This window comes from Sturnira hondurensis, unplaced genomic scaffold, assembly GCF_014824575.4.
Source record: "Sturnira hondurensis isolate 20B ecotype Veracruz unplaced genomic scaffold, ASM1482457v3 Scaffold0025370, whole genome shotgun sequence".
NCBI lineage: Eukaryota > Metazoa > Chordata > Mammalia > Chiroptera > Phyllostomidae > Sturnira > Sturnira hondurensis.
Genome location: NW_028098001.1, coordinates 12,062,317 through 12,072,473, shown reverse-complemented (window position 1 = coordinate 12,072,473; position 10,157 = coordinate 12,062,317). Strand labels below are relative to the sequence as shown.

Sequence of the window (10,157 nt, the reverse complement as noted above, 5' to 3'; positions counted from 1 at the left end):
TGTATAATTATTAGTTTGTTTTTTTAATATTTTATTTATTTATCTTTTTAGAGGGGAAGGGAAGGAGAGAGGAAAGAAACATCAATGTATGGTTGCTTCTCATGCATCCCCTGCAGGGAACTGGCCCCTGCCGGAAACTGGCCTGCAACCTAAGGATGTGCCCTGACTGGGAATCGAACCGCGATTGTCTGGTTCGCAGGCCAGCGCTCAATCCACTGAGCTATACCAGCCAGGGCCTAATTATTAGTTTTTATTATTACCAGTACATGGCTTTTTATACACTATCAGATAGTATAGGCTTTGATATTAAAATTCTGATAGTGAGTTGAAATCTGTCAGGAACTAAGAAGCCATCATATGTTGTTATACTGCACCCATAATGCAACCAACAACATTTAATAAATAAGGACTCAAGGAACACTTTGAAATATATAGATCATGTATCATAAAAAATGTATGCTTGAAACCTATGTGATCATATTAACCAATGTTAATATTGGTTAAAAAATTTTAATTAAAAATAAAATAATCACTTCAAAGCCATTCTTAAAAAAGTTACATATATCTATGAAATATAAGAAAAATAATACTTTTCATTATATGATTAATGTGTAATGTGTAGATGAAAAATTCAAATTTTTGCACATTTTAGATTATTAAATTCTTTTGATGCTAATTAAAATATTATTCAAAATGTGACTTTTACAATTTTTGGTGCATTTCATAAACCATTTTCATGAGCTTGTGAATGATATTTGGCTCATTTAAAAAATGTTAATGTCTAAATTTCAAGTATGTTTTCCATCTGCCGCTCTGTTAAGGGTAAAAGATGAAACCCGTAGGGAAATACCATATAACTCTGCTATAGTTCAGCTTCTATCTCTTTCTTTTTCATCTAACATAATCATAGAATTTATGTCTAAATCCCTTCTGAATAATAACCATGTTTGTCATCGCGGATCAAAAAATATGACTCACATGCAAAAAAACAGCAACATAATAGGAATGACATCTATTCTTTAGTAATGTGCTAAGAACAATTGCATGTGCTTTACATGTGTGATTTATTTTGATCCCCACATCAAATTTCTGAAGTAATTATTATTTCCTTTTGTAAATGAGGAAGTTATGGCACAGAACGCTTAAACTTCCTAAGGTCCCTCACCTAATATAAAAGTAGGAACCAATTTTGAAGCCCAGGCAGCTTGAATCCAAACCTCACCAACTATGATTAAAATCTTGAAAGTCAACACATCTTATAGCACTTAATAGTTCACATATGCATGACAGATATTAAACCATAAAATCTTATTTTGGCCAGTTATGTAATGAAGAGGGAGTGGCAGCTTAGATATAATTAGTTGGGAGGGGAGGATGCTGTTGGTAGGCTAAAATGCTGTCCTCAAAGATATCTGAAAATCCCTAAAATTTGGGAACTTTTAAAGGGATATTTGTGGATGTGATTAAAAATCTTGAGATGAAGACATTATTATAGATAATCTCAATGAGCTTGCTTGCTTCCTTCCTTCTTTCCTTCTTCCTTTTCTCCTTCCTTCCTTCCTTCCTTCCTTCCTCTTTCTTTCTTTCTTTCTTTCTTTCTTTCTTTCTTTCTTTCTTTCTTTCTTTCTTTCTTTCTTTCTTTCTTTCTTTCTTTCTTTCTTTCTTTTTAAAAAACATTATTTTTATTATATTTTTTCCATTACTATATATCTCCTTATGCCTTTTTTCACCTCCACACACCCCACTCACCTCCTGCCCTCACCACACTGTTGTCTATGTCCATGAGTCCTTTTTCCTTTTTGCTCAGCCCCTCGGCTTTCTAACCTGCCCCCTTAGCTATCATCCTGCTCTCTGCGCGTCTGTCTTTATTTTGCTTGTTAGCTGTTTGTTCATTAGATTCCACATATAAGTGATATCATACGGCATTTGTAAGCTCTTTCCAAAAGTGTTCAAAAGTGAGGCATAGGGCGATTTCACACAGAAGAGGAGACCATAAAGTCAGTGACTGGAGTGATGCAGCCTCAAGAGTAGGAATGCCAATAACCACTAGAAGAAGTTGGAAGGGCAAGGATGGATTCTCAGAGCTCCCAAAAGGAATGCAGCTCTGCTGACACCTTGAATGTGGCCTAGAGAAACTGATTTCCAACATCTGCTATCCATAACTGCAAGAGAATAAATATATGGTGTTTTGATTCACCAAGTTTGAGATAATTTTTATAGCAACCATAGGAAACTAACTCATATACAGTCTCTGTCCCCACTCAGATGTTTCATGAGGTATAAAATAGCCATACTCCTCTTTATTCAATTACCCAAAGCAATATACAGATTTAATGGAATCCCCATAAAAATCCCAGTGTCATTTAAAAAATGGAAAAAATATTAGATTTGTACAGAACCACAAAATACCCCAAGTAGAGAAAGCAATCCTAAGAAAAAAGATCAAAGCTGGAGGTATCACACTATGTGAGTTCAAATTATACTACAGAGCTGCAATATTCAAAATAGCATGGTATTGGCAGAAAAACAGACACATAGACCTATGGAACAAAATTGAGACCCCATCAATAAAATTGTATGTATATAGGCAAATTATTTTTGACAAAGGAGCCAAAAACATACAATGAAGTAAAGAAAGCTTCTTCAATAAATGGTTCTGGGAGAAATTGTAATGTTATATACAAAAATAATGAAATTAGATTACAATATGTCCTCATGTACAAAAATTGATTCAAATGGGCCTAACTTCAAAATCTGAAACAATAAAGTACATAGAAAACACATAGGGACTAGATTTATGGACCTTGATCATAGAGAACATTTTATGAATTTGATCTCAAGAGCAAGGGGTGTAAATGCAAAAATAAATGAATGCGACTATATCAAACTAAAAAATTTCTACACGGCAAAAAATACTGATAACAAAACAAAAAGGCAACCAATTGACTAGCGGAAAATATTTGCAAACAACAGCTTTTAAATGGTCAATATCCAATACATATAAAAACTCATGCAACTGAACACCAAACAATTTAAAAAATCCAATTAAAAAATGGGCAAGGGACCTGAACAGACACCAGTCCCTAAGAGGACCCACAAATGGCCAACAGATACTTGAAAAAGTAATCAATTTCATTAGCTATTAGGAAAATGAAAATCAAAACTATAATGAGATACCACCTCACCTCACACCCATTAGAGTAGCTGTTATCAGCAAGACAAATAATAACAAGTGTTGAAAGGTTATGAAGAAAAGAAAACCCTCATTCACTGCTGATGGTAATGTAAACTGGTACAGCAACTATGGAAACAGTCTGGATATTCCTCAAAAAATTAAGAATACAGTGACCATATGACCCAGCAATCCCTGTCCTGGGTATCTACCTGAGAAACTTGAAAACGTTTATTTACAAAGATATACTCACCCCTATGTTTATTGCAGTATTATTTATGGTGGGCAGGACACGGAGACAACTGAAGTGTCCTCTGATAGTGGATTTCATACAAAAGATGTGGTACGTATATACTATGGAATACTACTCAGCCATAAGAAAAGTTGAAATACTGATCTTTCTGACAACATGGATAGACCTTGAGAACATTACGCTAAGCAAAATAAGTCAGATGGAAAAAGCTAAGAACCATATGATTTCACTCATATGTGGAGTGTAAAACTGAAACTCATAGACATAGACAACAGTATGGTGGTTAGAAGAGAGGGGTAGTGGATGATGAGGGTAAAGGGGGACAAATATTTGGTGATGGAAAATGATTTAACTTTGGGTGGTGGATACATATTGCAATGTATAGATCATGTATCATAAAAAATGTACACTTGGAACCTATATAATCTTATTAACTAATGTCACCCCAACAAATTTAATTTAAAAAGAAAGATATAGTTCCCAGAATATGGGGGAGAATAGTGCTGGCTAAAATACTCAGCTTGTATTTTGTGCCTGGATCTGTGCTCAGCACTACACAGTTTGTCTTATTTGACCCCATGCAACAACTCCATGAAGTGCTTGATATGATAATCTGCAGGCATTTAGAGAGATTGAGTAAATTGCTCGTGTTTACCCAAATGAGATTGGAACACACTTTTGTCTTAAACCATGTGTTGGTTTAACCATTATATTACATATATAGTGCCTCTTAATCAGGTATACGCTTCATAACAACTCAGCCATGGCCAAAAATTGTTCTAGAAAAAAATGTGAGTATAATCAGAAAAACAATGATGAATATTAATTTAAAAGCCACTGTCTATTTGCCTTGTTTGTATTTTGCCATTGGAATAAAAGATAAATAGATTTCTAATGATGATATATGGAAAAAGAGATAGCTTTACTGTCCCCTCCCCACCTTGTTAAACACTCAAAATGAGACATAGAAATTGGTCTCTGATGTTACTGGCTCAGTAAATCCAACAAAAATATAAGGCTTTGAAGAATCTAAATAAAGAAAATTATAGGTAATAATTGGTAGAAAGCTAGCTGGCTAGATTCCTTTATTAGATAAGCAGATATGATTCCTAAATTCATTTCAGATATTTCTCTTGGCTCCCTAATAAAAATATACTTCTTTTACCTTGTAGAATGCATTCAATATATTGGGGGATATTCCTCCCAACATCCTTTAGACTGTGTCCCGAAGGCGTGCACTTATGACCTTGCTGATGTGCTTTCTTCCCTAGGGTTTGATAGAGAACAATAACACACATAAAATGGTTGTGAATTACACCACAAATTGAGTAAGAATAGTATATTAAACAGTCCATTTCATTTTTTTAAATAAAGAACAAACTGGCAGTCACCAGAGGGGAGGGAGAAAGGGGATAGTGGGGGAAGACAGGGGAGGGCTAAGTCAGGGAACATGTATAAAGGACTCATGGACGAGGACAAAAGGTGGGGGGTTGAATGTGGGAGGTGGGAGGTAGGTAGGGCAGGGGAGAATAATTGGGGGGGGGAGGATGACTGTAATTGAACAACAATAAAAAAATAAGAAAAAAGTTTTCAGACATTCTAGCTGCTATTCAAGAATTAAAAAATGATATATTCTCTTCAGAAGGACATCATTAGAAGGATAGTTCTGCTTTCTTCAACCTGTGAAGGTTAGACTGCAGATTATCAACACTGCAGTGTCTTAGAAGGCTTAAATGTATTGGTAAAAATACAAACCCATTTTAAATACATTGTAATATATATGTATATATGTACACACATACACATATATTTTATTCTTTTAAATTAAAAGCATTGCTTTTGACTTAAAAGAAAATAATTTTTTGAATCAAGATCTTTCATGCTGGGTATGCTTAATTACTATTTATTTGTGTCTCACTAGCATTTTACAGTAAAAATATATGTACTGAGGCCATTTTATTTATTCTTAATTTTATTGAAGTATAACTGGCATAAAGTTGTAAAATATATACATTTCATTGATCCACTTTTAATTTCAGATTTATTGAGATATAATTGACAGGATAGGGGTGAGCAAAGGGGGAAATGCAACAACTACTGAACAACAGTAAATTAAAAAAATAAAATTGTAAGATATATAATGATTTGAGATATAATGAAAGGATTCTTCCCATCTAGTTAATTAACATATCTATGACCTCATACATTTATCTTTTTTGTGTGAGAACATGTAAGTTCTACTCTCTTAGAAAAATTCAGTGATACAATACAGTGCTACCAACTATAGTCACCATGTTTGATATTAGTTCCTTAGAATTATTCATCTTATAGCTGAAAATTTGTATCCTTTTACCAGCCTCTCCTAACCCATCTTTTATTCCAGACCCTGGCAACTACTTTTCTGCTACATTGTCTGCTACAATGCATGTCATTAAAAAGAAAAACAACAGAGCTTGGATACTTTCAGCATGGTGGTTTTTGCAGCCACTCCTGTCCCTGAACCCAAAGGAGGAGGCCAAGTTTCACAAGGAGGTGGCTCAGGTTCGCCACAGGTGCACAACTAAGCAACAGAAGCAAGAAAAAGAAAAACTTACTCCTGGTGTACTTTATGTGGGCCACGTACCTCCAGCATTTTATGAAACCCAGATCGGAGCATATTTCTCCCAGTTTGGCACTGTTATGAGATTCAGACTGTCCAGAAGTAAAAAAACAAAACAAAACTGGAAATAGCAAAGGCTATGCCTTCATGGAGTTTGAATCTGAAAATGTTGCCAAGATAGTTGCTGAAACAACGAACAACTACATTTTTGGTGAAGGACTCTTAAACTGTCATTTTATACCACCTGAGAAAGTACATGAGGAACTTTTCAGAGAGTGGCATATTCCACTGAAGAAGCTATCAGATCCAGCAGTGAAAAGGTGTAATAAGAATCGGACACTTCTTCAAAAGCTGTGGATGGAGGAGCTATTTAAAAAGAAAGAAAGGTTACTCAGGAAGAGATTAGCTAAGGCAGGAATTGGTTATAACTTTTTTTATTGATTTTACATAAAAGGGAAAAAGCAATGCTTCAAACACTGATCTTCGGAAATCCACAAACAGCAAGGTTTTACCGAAGAAGAAAGAAAGAAAAGGTTTATATCACACCTAATACTCCTGAGAAGACAGCGAGCAGCCAGGACGCCACACCAGTTTGTATACCAACAGTTTTGAAGAAACAAAAATCTGAAGTGGCTGAAATGGATAACTACGAAGATAATAAAATAGTGTTCAAACATCCTTTATCTGGCATAAAAGAAGAAACACAAGAAACTAAAACACAAGAGGAAGAAAACGCAATCAGTGATTCTGAATGTATCATGTATCATTTTGGAAAATGTGATTTTATTATGAGGGCTGGATATTTTTTGTATTCTTTTTGTATCTAAATAACGTAGAGTGCAGCTCTTGACAAGATCAGAAGAAACACTGTTGGCTCATGTCCATAAGGAAAGGAATCAGCGAGTGTGGCTTGCCTGCTGTAGCTGAAATACGGAGTGCACACACCAGTTCACTGCAGCCAAGCTCACGGTGCCTCTGTCCCAGTCTCTTCTAGTTTTCTTTGCAGATTTCATTGCTGTCTCTGATGACTCTCTCTGGATAGAAGGGTCACCATTAACTGCAAGTTTAAGTACTAAGCTGCAGTATTTGTTGTTAACACCAAATAAAGAAAATAAAACCTTGGGGGGGGGGAAGAAAACAACAACTATAAGTTTATTATCTGGGGGATTTCTTTACTTCATATTTCTGGTCTCATTATCTGTAATAGTTTTTTAGAGCTGTATACCTTCAAGGTCTTATCTGCTCCCTTTTAATTTTTTCATCTTAAGTATTTTGTATTTGAAAAATTCTCAAGATGAATATAATGAGTATTCATTTAAAATTACTATACAAATGAAATAAAATTCTTATGTTCCTTTCCCAAGTCTATTTTTTCTCACTCAATAATATCAACTATTATCAGCATGTGGTTGAATAATTACCATGCACTTCTTATTTTTATATATGTACTTTCTCATTAGTGTATAATATTGTTTTAAAACTACATTTTGTTACACCTTTCTATGTGCACATTTTATATACACTATGCATATAAAATGTTTTCTCTTAAATAATGCTTTTTACTCTTTTTAGTTTACTGAGATATAATTGACATATAACATTGTATAAGTTATATGGCATAACGAATTTGATCTACCTGTACATACAGTACTAGGGAGTGATTACCACAGTAAGTTTAGTTAACATTAATCTCCTCTTGTAGTTACACCCTTTTTCTTCTGCTGAGAACTTTTAAGATATAATTTCTTAGCAACTTTCATATACACAATGAAGTACTATTAACTATAGTCACCATGCTGTGTATTACATTCTTGGAATTTATCTTAGAACTGGAAGTTCATACTTTTGACCACCTTCATACATTTTCTCAACTTCCCATACCTTTCCTCTAGCAACTGCCAATCTAGTCTCTGTATTCATGAGTATTTGTTTAGATTCCACATATAAGAGAAATCATACAGTATTTGCCTTTCTCTGACTTACCTCACTCAGCATAATGCCCTCAAGTTTTATACATGTTTAGTCTTATTGTGTCAAAACATGTAGCTTTAGTTCAGTTTTTCAAAATGATATGTAATAAGCCATTGTCTAAATGTACTATAGTTAATCTTTTCCTTCTGTTAGGCTAATATAGATGTTTTGAGATTTTTTATTACAATCAATGCTCTATGAACATTATCGTGTATTTTCTAAGAACACATGCACAAAATTTTCTCTAAGGTATATAGTTAGTAATGAAGGGTTATAGTCAACTTTACTGGATAATATTATATTACTTTCCAAAATGAGTGCATGAAGTTACAAGCTCTCAACAATGTACAGAAATTTTCATTGTTTCATTTCCTCATTTACAATGCCATTGTGGCACTTAAATTTTGCTGATGCAATGGGTGTGAAGTTATATTTCCCATAGTTTCTATTAGTATTTCACTCATCACTAACGAGGTTGAGTTGCTTTTCATATGTTTACCAATTGTCTATATTTCCTCTTCTCTGAACTATTTTTATTGGGTTGCTTATATTTCTTACTGAGAAGTAAGAATTTGCTAACTTCTCTGCCCGCTAATTTTTCATGGTATTTGTCTTTCACTAACTGGCTTACTTTGCTTTAATATAATGAGCTCCCAGTTCACCCATGCTGTCACAAAAGGAACATACCAACATTTCTTGGCGGAATCATTAGGGTTTGCTATGTATGAGATCATGTAAACTCAGAAAAATTTTACTTCTTACTTTCTGATTTAGATATTTTTTATTATTGTTCCTCTTGTCTCATTGATTTGGATAAAATGTCTAGTACTATGCTGAACAGAAGTGGTGAGAGTGGGCATTTCTATCTTGTTCCTTCTTTTTTATCCTAAATAAAAGCATTATTAAAGTATAATTGTTATACAATATACAACATATACTTAAAGTGCCCAGTTTAATACATTTTGATATAAATTTATATGCTCTTGAAACCATCACCACACTCAGATAATAAAGGGTTGCAAGGGAGAGTGAAGCAACTTTCATGGGTAGTAAAAATCATTCCTTCAGGTTCAGAAGACAGTATTTTAGTTTTTACCACTGAGTACAACATTGGATATGGGATTATTATATTGATGTACATTATTTCTATATCTAATTTTGTTGAGCTTTTATTTTGAAGGGTTGTTTGAATTTTGGCAAATGCTTTTTCTGTGTCTACTGAGATCATTTGATTTTCTCATTCATTCCATTAATATAGTGTATCACATTTATTAATTTGTGTATGTTGAACTATTTTTGAATCCCAAGGACAAATGCCACTTGATTATGGTTTATAATCTTCTAAATATGCTATTGAATTTGATTTGCTAATATTTTGTTAAGGATTTTTCACCTATTATCATGAGGGATGTTGGGTCTCAACTCTCTTTTCTTGATGTCCTTGTCTGGATTTGATATTTGGCATTATGTGCTAATGCTTATTGAATGAGTTTGAAAATATTTTCTTCTCTTTAATTTTTTGGAGAGTTTGGGAAGAATTGGTATTAATTCTTTTTTAAATGTTTTGTAGACATCACTGTTGAAGCCATCAGGTCCTGCACTTGCCTTGGTTGGGGGGTTTTTGATTAATGATTCAATCTCCCTACTTGTTATTTCTCTGGATTTTCTAGTTCTTCATAATTCAATCTTGGTAAAATGTACATTTCCAGGAATTTCTACATTTCTCCTAGGTTATTCAATTTGTGGGCATGTAATTATATATAGTAGTCTACAATGATCTTTTTAAATTTTCTGTGGAATCACTAATAGTGTTGACTTTTCATTTCTGATTTTATTTGAGTTTTCTTTCTTTTTATCTTAGTATGGCTAAAGGTTTGTCTATTTTATTATTCAAAAAACTCAGTTTTGTTTATTTTTTCTATTGTTTAGTTTTCTTTTTTTAATTATTTATGTATTTTTAGAGAAGGGAAAGGAAGGAGAATGAGAGGGAGAGAAACATCAATGTGTGGTTGCCTCTCATGTGTTCCCTACTGGAGACCTGGCCTGCAGCACAGACATGTGCCCTAGAATGCCAATCGAACTGGCAATGCTTTGGTTCACAAGCTGGCACTCAATCCACCGAGTCATACCAGCCAGCATTGTTTTCTATATTTTGTTTATTT

General features: G+C 33.8%; 1 pseudogene; it reads left to right on the top strand.

The window, feature by feature from the left end:
• Positions 1-5,846: 5,846 nt before the first annotated feature.
• On the top strand, positions 5,847-6,851 carry LOC118982307 (MKI67 FHA domain-interacting nucleolar phosphoprotein-like; annotated as a pseudogene).
• Positions 6,852-10,157: the final 3,306 nt, after the last annotated feature.